Source organism: Castor canadensis, chromosome 9, assembly GCF_047511655.1.
Source record: "Castor canadensis chromosome 9, mCasCan1.hap1v2, whole genome shotgun sequence".
NCBI lineage: Eukaryota > Metazoa > Chordata > Mammalia > Rodentia > Castoridae > Castor > Castor canadensis.
The window spans coordinates 22,086,224-22,096,443 of record NC_133394.1 but is presented as its reverse complement, the minus strand read 5'-3'; positions in this window follow the sequence as shown (position 1 = coordinate 22,096,443).

Genomic DNA, 10,220 nt, shown 5'->3' with positions numbered 1-10,220 from the left:
GCTTACTAGGCAGGTTTGATGCCTCTTGGGCTGTGCCTCTAGCCCTTTTAATGCTTTAGTTATTTTCAGGCAGGGTCTCATGCTTTTGTCCTGGACCAGCCATTAGCTGTGTGTGTGTGTGTGTGTGTGTGTGTGTGTGTGTGTGTTGGAGACTGAAACCAGAGTCTTATGCATGCTAGCACTTAATCTGGCACAGAGCTACACCCCTATCTCTAGGGCCCTTTCTCTTGCTATTCCATGATCCTAGAACGTGTTTCCACATAGTCAAGGGGGCTGGTCACCCTTTTTAAGGCTTCATTCAAATTTCATTTTCTCTATGGTTGTGTTTTGTTAGTTATGTCCTTCCACCTTGCACATACAAGCTCTGTGCATCTCTGCGTCATTTTTCTCCAAAGTGCTTCTCACTGTTAACTGTATTTTGTTATCTTGTTATTATCTGTCAGCCCTACTGAAATACAGGGTCCAAGAGAGCAGAGATCTTGCCTATTTTATTCATGGATTTATCTCTAGTGCCTTCCACAATACCCTCAATAACTATCTGTCAAACAAATGAATAAATAAGAGATGAAAAATTAGAGAAGACAGTTCCCTCTCCAATTTTAATGCCTGAAGTGACCTAATGAGCAAAGGTTTAATTCCTATATGATCTCCCAAACTGATAGTACACAGACATCACCTCTAACACCTTCTATAGAATTAGAATGCTTACTTTCAAACTGTGAATGAGTAAACTCATAGTATCCAGGGTTAAAGAAGTTATAGCTGAAGTATTTTGAAACTGACGGACACATGACTCTGAAATTAGGTTTTCTACAACTTCTGCTGCACTTGCTCATATACATTGATTGAAATTATGGTGAAGCTTAAATTCCTGAAGGTAATTTTACACCCTTCCTTTTTTTTTGTTTGTTTGTTTTAGCAGCACTGGTTTTTGAACTCAGGTCCTATACCTTGAGCCACTTCACCAGCCCTTTTGTGTGAAGGGTTTTTTTCAGGAAGATAGGGTCTCTCGAACTGTTTGCCAGAACTGGATTCAAATCGCAGTCCTCCTGATCTCTGCCTCCTGAGTAGGCAGGATTAAAGGTGTACCCACCAGTGGCTCAGCCTTCCCTTTAATCTCTTGCCCCATTTCAACTGTCACAATAGAGGCCTCTTTCCCTTCACTATTCCCAGGCATCTCTGGAAGACTGATCCAAGGGCGTGTGCAACACTGTCCTGCAAGTATTTGTCTAGCACTTGCTGGTTTCTAAGCACGCTAGCAAGTCTAACGAACTGTACTTCAAAACACTTTTCCAATCAGAGTGACAAGGAGGAAATGGAAATAAATGGACTTTGGCATGAGTCTGTTCAAATGCTGGCAGTGTAACTTTGAAAACAAGCTATTTGACCTCCCCAAGCCTCCATCTTCATGTCAGTGTTTGTGTGTCCTATCTAAGACAGGACCTTAGAACCCTCTTGGCGCCTCCTTTCCTTTACCTGCTACCCCAGCCAAACCACACACAGCTGCTTTGTTGCTGTGACGTGGGGTTTTAGTTTTGGATTATCTCACACAAGCACATTTTCTTAATAAACTGTTATAATTAGTCATTTACTCATCTATTCTTCCCATATCATTGCCTAGATTTATTTTTCATTGAATATTTCCACCAACAGTCTTTTCATGGATGTCTGACACCATCTTTCTTGCTCTATCATATTTAGACAACAGTTTTTGTGGGGACAAAAATTCAAATTCTGCTTTTCCAGTTCTTCATTTGTTTGTTTATTTATTTATTTATTTTCAGTGCTGGAGATGGAACTCAGGGCCTCACACATGCCAAGCAAGTCTTCTATACTGAGCTACATCCCCAACCCTTATTATGCTTATTTTAAATGTGTAAGATATTTCATAAATTTAACTTCATACCCCAGCTCATTCAGTTCTCTTGTAGCTGCTGTGCTCCTTGGCTGTCCAATGTTCCTGGGAGCTCACGGTCACATCCAGTCTTCATTAGCAGTTTGAACTGGATGCAGAGGACAGGTACTCTTCTTGGTAGATTTAAGGAGTTGGCTACTGGCCACAGACCAGACAGTTGTCTTATGTTTTAGTTTCATACCCTTGGTGCTCACTGGGTGGTGGGAAGAAGGAACAGCTCCAGGCCCTGCCTGTGTGGTGAGAGTGGTCTTACCATAGCTAGCAGGACCTGATGGAACCCTCCCATGCAATGCCCTGGCTGCTGAGCACATTTTAATTTCACAGTATCAAAGCCCTATTCTAGCCAGTAGAATTTGAGGAAATGAAACTATATCACACAAGCTCTTCCCAAGATTTCCCACGATCATGGCCACTCTGACCCATCTGTGCTGCTATGTCACCCTATCCCTACCCCAAACAGTTTCACTTTTCTCAAGATTTTTGTTTTCTTTCTTCCTTTTTTGGGGGTAGGGGGTACTGAGGTTTGAACTCAAGGCCTCATGCTTGCTACGTGAGTGCTCTACCATTTGAATCACTCTACCAGACCTTTTTTTTTTTTGGTGGGTGGGCATGCATTGGATATTTTCAAGATAGGGTCTTGAGAACTATTTGCCTGAGCTGATTTTGAACTGCAATTCCCCTGATCTCTGCCTTCCAAGTAGCTAGGATTACAGGTATGAGCCACTAGTGCCTGGCTTTTTCATATTTTTAATGATAGTATTTTTGTAGATCCTTTTGAGTATGTCTTATTATTATGATATTGTCAAGAAAGTGCCTGCAGCTGGTGCAAAGTAACCAATCTTAGAAGGAACCAGAAACCCCAGACTCAAATCATTAAGCAAATACAGATACAGAAAAACCACTTTTCTTGATACTATGGAAATATACAGATTCTATGTGCAAATGAAGACTACCCCTCAACTTTATCCCTCAAGTATGATTATTCTCAAATTTATAGACTTACTCAATTAGTAAGTCTACTTTATCTTTTATTGTTAGTGGTACAAACCAGCCTGTAGGGACAGACTACAGGCTTCCCTCTCCCTCATGACTCCACCTCTTTGGAGGAAGTTTACCAGAAGTAAATGGACTATAAATAGAACCTGGCTCCAATAAGCATCTTCTGTTATTCTTTCTTTGATTCCTCTTTTCCAGTCATATAACTAAGGTGTTCTGGAAGACCAGGCAGCAGGTATGATAGAGACCATGGGATGCAAGCTGGCCATGGATTTGGGCTTGCAATCCTGGCCCCAACACACTGACCTGACAAACATAGGACACACAGGGTAATCACTTTATCTTCCATCATTGCTCTATAATACAAATGACAGAAACTCACCCTCTAGTCCTCAGTAAGTACTCACAGAACAAAAGGGAAGACTTGAGATGATTGGCCTCATACTACAGTGAATCTGAAAATACAGGGAAAACACCTGATTTTTTTACACTGTGTTAGAACTGTTGAATAATCATTGTCCTGAGGCAGGCAGGTAGGTTATATCTAAAACATTTTAGTGAGAATCCCATAGATCATTAACATGCCTCATGCTTAACTTCTAAGCATCACACACAACTTTCATTCAAGTACCTGTTATATTCATCAGCACAGTTACCACAGTTACTAGTTGCCATATTGTTGGAAGATAAGTAATGTTGGGAAAATGGAGGTTTAGTTTGTTTATACAGAATGTATGTTCCTGTGTGTATGTTTGTCTACAGATATTTATGTATGCATATATATATATATATATCATAAAAGCAATATGTGAACATTTAATTGCTTTGTGTATAGGACTGGATTTTATTTTAACTCCCACAAGGCTAATGATACTGAAGGACATGGTAGGTTCTACTGGATCCATACTGTGCTGGGAGCAAACTCTAGAAGAAACTCCAGAGGTAGACTAGCTACCACACTTAAGAAACTATATTTTCACTGCAAGGCTGCTGCTTATTATGTTCCAGTTCAGTAATATACTTAGAATTTACAAAGCAATAGAAAAAAACCTCATCCAAGTATTGTCAAGACTACTCACAATGAAGAAACATTTTCTCTGGGAGCTAAATGGAGGAAAACTAGGTGTAGGACAGAATGCATCTCTTACCAGGTCATTCATTCTGTAGGCTTAGATGAGTCTTCCTACTACTTGTAATGGCACTGAATCCTGGAGCATACAAGCAAAGGGATAATTTATACAATCCTTGTTGCTAATCTGCCTTCCAGAAATAATTATAAAATTATTTATAGATTTTGGTAGGCCATGGGAATTGTTCCAAACTTCCTTTGTGCCCAATAATTGTCCTAAATAGTTGTCAATAATAGTACAAGTGACATGGAAAAAGAAAACACCTGCCCCTTCTCTTTCCAGGTGCCTCCCTGTAATTGCTACAGACATCTGCCTTTATTTCATTGGTCAGAACTATACATGAGAAAGAAGACCAGGAAATGTAGTATTTCAATAGATGTATTGCTAATCCCAACTAAATCAAGATTATGTTACTAAAGAGGAAAGGGACAAAGATGTTGGGCTAGCCAGTTAGTAAACTCTACTCCATTGTGTGTAGATTGTTGCTGGCAACCCAGCAAATTTTGTGAAGTTTCCTGAGTGATTCTGATGGAGGTCCACTCTTATGTCAAGTAATAGTGCAAGAAATCAGAACAAAGGGGAAATTATAACTGGCTGTGTTAGGGTTTGGATATAAGGTGTGTCCCCGAAAAGGCTCATATGTTGAAGGCTTCATCCCTACGCAAACAGTGTTCAGAGGTGGGCCTTTTGTGAAGCGGCTGGATCACGAGGGCTCTGACTTCATGAATGGATTAATTCATTGATGGGTTCATAACTTGACTGTATTATTGGGAGGTGATGGAAACACTAGATGGTGGAGTCTGATTGGAGAAGTAGGTCACAAGGAGTATGCCTTTGAAGGATGTATCATGTCCCCCACCCCTTCTTCTCTGTCACTCTACTTCCTGGCCGACATGAGATCGTGGCACTGTCACGTGCTGTGCTGCTGTTATATTCTGCCTCTCCTCAGCCCAAAGCATGGATGCAGCATCCATGGACTGAAACCTCTGAAACTGTGAGCCAAAATAAATCCTGCCTCTCTTGTGTTGTTTATGTCAGATATTTCATTGCAGGAATGAAAAGTCTAACTAATGAAGGCTGATAATAAAGCAGTCCATTTGATGGAGGCAACAGGGAAAACATGTACCTTGGAAGGCAACTTTCATTTATAAAGCATGTTGGGAGATAGGGGATTGGTGTTAAAATTTTTAATTGGCTATATATTGTCATATTATTATACATGAATTGTTATTTCCAAGTATTTAGAATAAACCCTGAGTGCACACATGAGCACTCCTGTGTGCTCACACACACACACATACAAATACACACACAAATTGAATCTTCCTCTCAGGTGGAATCTTTTAAAAAATTTTTAAGATTATATTATTGTTGTACTGGGGCTACATTGTGATATTTACAAAAGTTCTGACAATATATCATAGTTAAATTCATCCCCTCCATCGTTCTCCTTTATCCCCTCCCAGGAAACTGTTCTTAGAATAGTTTCAGCAGATCTCATTTTTCCATTTTCATACATGAGTACATAATATTTCTACCATGTTTGCCGTCTTACACCCTTATATCGTCCCCCTCCCATTGGTACCAGCCCCCAGACAGAGGTCCTGTTTTATTAGGTGGAATCTTGAATGATGTAAAACCCCAGAGTCATCAATATGGTTTCTAATTATAACAGTTCTTTACATTTTGTAGATTCTGATTTTAGGGAAAGAGGTGTTTATAATACAGGCCTTGGAGTTGTGGGTATAACTCAGTTGCATAGCATGTGCTTAGCACACAGGTGACCCTGGGTTCCATCCACAACATATAGATATAGAGATAGATGTAGCGATAGAGATAGAAATACAGATACAGACAGAGATATAGAAATATAGATAATTTTAAAAATACAAGGCAAAGCCATCCTTCCCTTTTCTCTCTGTGCTTTCCCTGACAGCTTCCAGACAATTTTTCCTGTCACTGAGCTTTGACATAAACACTTCCCTGTCACTAGGCCTTTTTCTTCATAAAGTCATTGCTTTAAAACAAGGTCACTGTAAGACAAGTCAGTCTGGCCACTACTGGGATTGATTTATTTATTTTGGTTTGGTGGTTTTTTAAAAAATTTTTATTATCAAATTATTGTTGCACTGGGGGTACAATATAGCATTTACAAAGTGCTTACAATATATCATAGTTAAATTCACCCCCTCCATTGGTCTCCTTTATCTCTCCTCCCTCCATTTTTAGAATAGTTTCATTATTTTCCCATTTTCATACTGAGTACATAATATTTTCACCATATTGCTGGGAGTTTTTAGAGAACACATTGACCCCACCTTTTACCTTGGCATTGGGAGTTAGGTATTGAACATGTGATTGCGGGGAGGAGACATAAACATTCAGCCCATGATGGACATATTAACCAAACTAAGAGCAGCCATCAGTGTGTCTGCTTTAATTTTCACTCCAGGGGCTGGACGGCCTGCTCTTGCTATTACCCTGGGTAAGGATTAAAGATCTTAAGAACCTTCATGTCATATTGAACTTCTAAACCCTATAGCCAAAGATCACAGGTAAAGACTATATAAACAAACCTATTTACCACTGGGTAAATATAGCAACATGATCTTGGAAAGAAATTAATGACTTTCTTTACTGGATTGGCCACCGTTAGGGCCGTGTGACATAGTACAGCATTTGGAGTAAAATACCTAGGTCTGGATCCTAATGTTATAGTGTGGACTGCAGGATCTTGAATGAGACATTTACAACATTATGCTTCAATTTTCTTGACTATAAAATGAGAGTATCAGTTACTATATTGTTTAATATGACTGTATGAAAAAACTAAATCACAATATTTATAGGTTCGGTTTCTTTGGTACATTTTTTTTTTTCAGTGTTAGGGATCAAACCCAGGGCCTCCTTGCACACGCTAGGCAAGCACTCTATCACTGAGCTGCATCTCGAGCCCTTTCTGAATATTACAGATTGATAGTTATTAAAGTATCAGGTTTGTTAAAGCACTTTAATAATAAACGCTTAAATAATAAACTTTGTTTTTTAGCCAGAATTAAAATAATCATGTTTCTGTTTTTTGAGAGCGGTCTCACTGTGGAGCCCAGGATGATCTGGAACTGTCAATCCTCCTGCCTCAGCCTGCCAGAGCCTCCAGGACTGCATCATGTGTCACCACACCCAGCTTACAATGTAGATATTTTCTAATACCACCTTCAACTCTGGTAGTTATAATACCATGGTAGCAACATATATTTTCTTGAGAATAGAAATTTTTTGTCTTTCACCTCTGTAACCCCACTGCCAAGTTCAATACCTAGCACATTGTGGACACTCAATACATGTGAGTTGGATGAGAAGAATGCAGCAGAATCTGAATCTCTGCCATGGGAATAAGCTGGCTGCCTTGCTCTGCCAGGGAACATTAATGCCCTACCCCTGCAAGTACATGTGTGGAGTGGCTGAGAAGCCAGCCCCATGGATTCCGAGTTCTTTGTAAATTTCCCCGACTCCACCAGGTCTCTTCCAGGAAAAAAATCTGTGCTCAGGAGCACATCTGTTAGTAAAAGTTCTTTGGATCCGGCTAGAGAAAGAACCAAGCAATTTTAAAGATGGGGCCAGAAGGATTCAAGTTGCCTTTTCTATCTTTCTAAGAATCTGCCCAAGCTGCCTCTATGGGACAGTAACTTTGGCATCAAAGTTTTCCTTCAAAGAAACAAATAATGGTTCCAATGTGGGAGAATACCCTTACCAGCTGGCAAGCTTGCAAACAGTTCATCATTATGCAACCCTCCGAGCAGGGTAGAGAATAGGACCAGGAAAATCCAATCTTCATCCAGGTTCTATCACAAAATCTCCTTGGCCATCGAAATTATTCTCAGTTTCTAACTTGCTTATCAAGTGAGGAGGTTGGAGTGGCTTCTGTCTCTGTCTCTCCAGCCCCACCCTGTGGGGGCTCTGAGCGTGCTGCCATCTCTGACCAGTAGTGTTGCTATGGCTACCCACTTCTGACTGGTAAGGCTGTACTAGAGTTCAGGAGTTTTCATGACTCAAAGATTCTCCCCCACTCCTGGGCAGCTATGACTCCCCAAGAAACCTGTTGCAAGTCTGGATCTGGAATGTGCCCTAAAGGCCCATGTGTTAAAGCCCTTGTCCCCAGGTTGGTGCTTTTGGGAGGTGGAAGGTGGGGCCTAGTAGGAGGTTTAGGTTATTGGGGTGCCCTTGAAGGAGATAGTAGGACCCTGGCCTCTTCCTCCCTCTCTCTTTCACTTCTACATCATGAGGTGAATTGCTTTGTTCTGCCACATGCTCCATCCTATGTGTCACCATAGGCCCAAAGCAATGGGGCCAATTGGTCATGGGTGGACTGAAACCTCCAAAACTGCAAGACAAAATAAACCTTTTCTCTCTGTAAGTTGATTATCTCAGGTATTTCTTACAATAACAGAAAGCTGACCGACATGCTTGTGATTCTGTCCTCTGCTATGAGGAATGATGTTCAGAGTTGGTCACTGAAAATACAAGATGGCACCGCTGTTCCACTCAAGTGATTGTCAATCAGATTGTTAAGGTCATGGTAACATTCCACAGTTTCAGCATGTTTATTAGGCTTTAAACTTTCATGTTCTGATCTCTTACCCAGTGTTTGCTTTGCATATACATCTGTTCACCTTGCCTGGAAAAGTCCAGATGGACAGGTTATAGCCCTTGAGAACTGAATCATCTGAGGCTTGACATGATGAGAAAATGAGCACATGAGGTTTTCTCTTATACGGAAAAAAATAGAGATCAAGTTCTAAGAATGAAAGGTGACTCATCTTACTCTTAGTAAAAATAAAATAACAATAGTGAGACATAAAGAGGAACTCACCAAGTTTACAAATTGTATTTAATTAATTACAGTGGAAGAGGATAAACTTCTAAAGTGTCATGCAAAGCCAGGATTACAGTTCTTTGGTTCACTCCCACTCAAGCTACAGTCACATAGAATAGTGATTTCAACTTTTATTTCTGCCACTTTAATTAAAAGGGACAAAAGACTGTTCAAGTAATCTACTCCATTTACTCCCACTTTCCAGTGTGAACCAAAACAATGCACCTACTTTTAGGTGGTAAGTTTGAGTTTGAAAACTACATAAAGAAGTATATTTTCAGCTGGGCGCTAATGGCTCACACCTGTAATCCTAGCTACTCAGAAGGCAGAGATCAGGAGGATCACGGTTCAAAGCCAGCCCAGGCCCATAGTTAAGAAGACCCTATCTTAAAAAAAAACCCACCACGAAAAGGGCTGGTGGAGTGGCTAAAGGTGTAGGCACTGAATTCAAACTCCAGTACCACACACACACACACAAAAAAAAAAACTACAAAAAACCCCCACACATTTTGAGGATCAGTGCTCTAAAAGAAAGTCTTTGTTTCTCTACCTCAGAAGCCCAGAAATCCTATAGCTGAGATGTGCAGAGAATAAATGCAAAAAGAGCATTTCTCAAGAGTCCCTTTTGAAGGGGTAGGGGTGTAGTTCAGTGGTAGACATATGTGAGCATGCACAATGCCCTGGGTTTGATCCCTAGCACCAGAAAAAAAAAAATCTCTTTTGAGAAGAGATGCCCACATCATATGGTTCTGGAATAGTGGGGGGAATGAATGTCAGCAAAGTAGGGAAACGTGTCTGGGCTCTTGAAAGAAATGCTCTCGCGGCAGTAGCAGCAGTCGTCAGAGCAGCCCTGACCCAGGCATCACTCAACAGAGGAACTAGACCCTCAGACATACTGAGGGACCGACTGGCAGCAAATCCTTGCTTTCTGATCGTCCTCCCATATTGTCTTCTGTCTTAAATCCCTTCTTGTTTTTACAAATAATCGTTACAAAGTTTATTGTCTTCTTAAGCCTCCAACTAGAAAAATTGGGTGTGGTATGGAAAGAACTTGCATTGCTAAACTCTCTGGCAGCCATTTGTGAGTGAGATTCCTGAGGCCAAGTGGAGAGCGATGTGTGTATGTGGAGAAGAGAGTCGGTGGAAGTCCGGTGTTGACTGAGCAAGTAGCAACTGCTATCTTTTTGGTTTCCAACACTGAGATACCTTGTCATGTTAGGTGTTTGGCCCAATGTAGAGCCTAAAAAAACTCTTGTCCTTCTGCCTCAGTAGATCCTCTGGGGCAGCTATAGGGTAAGCCACACTT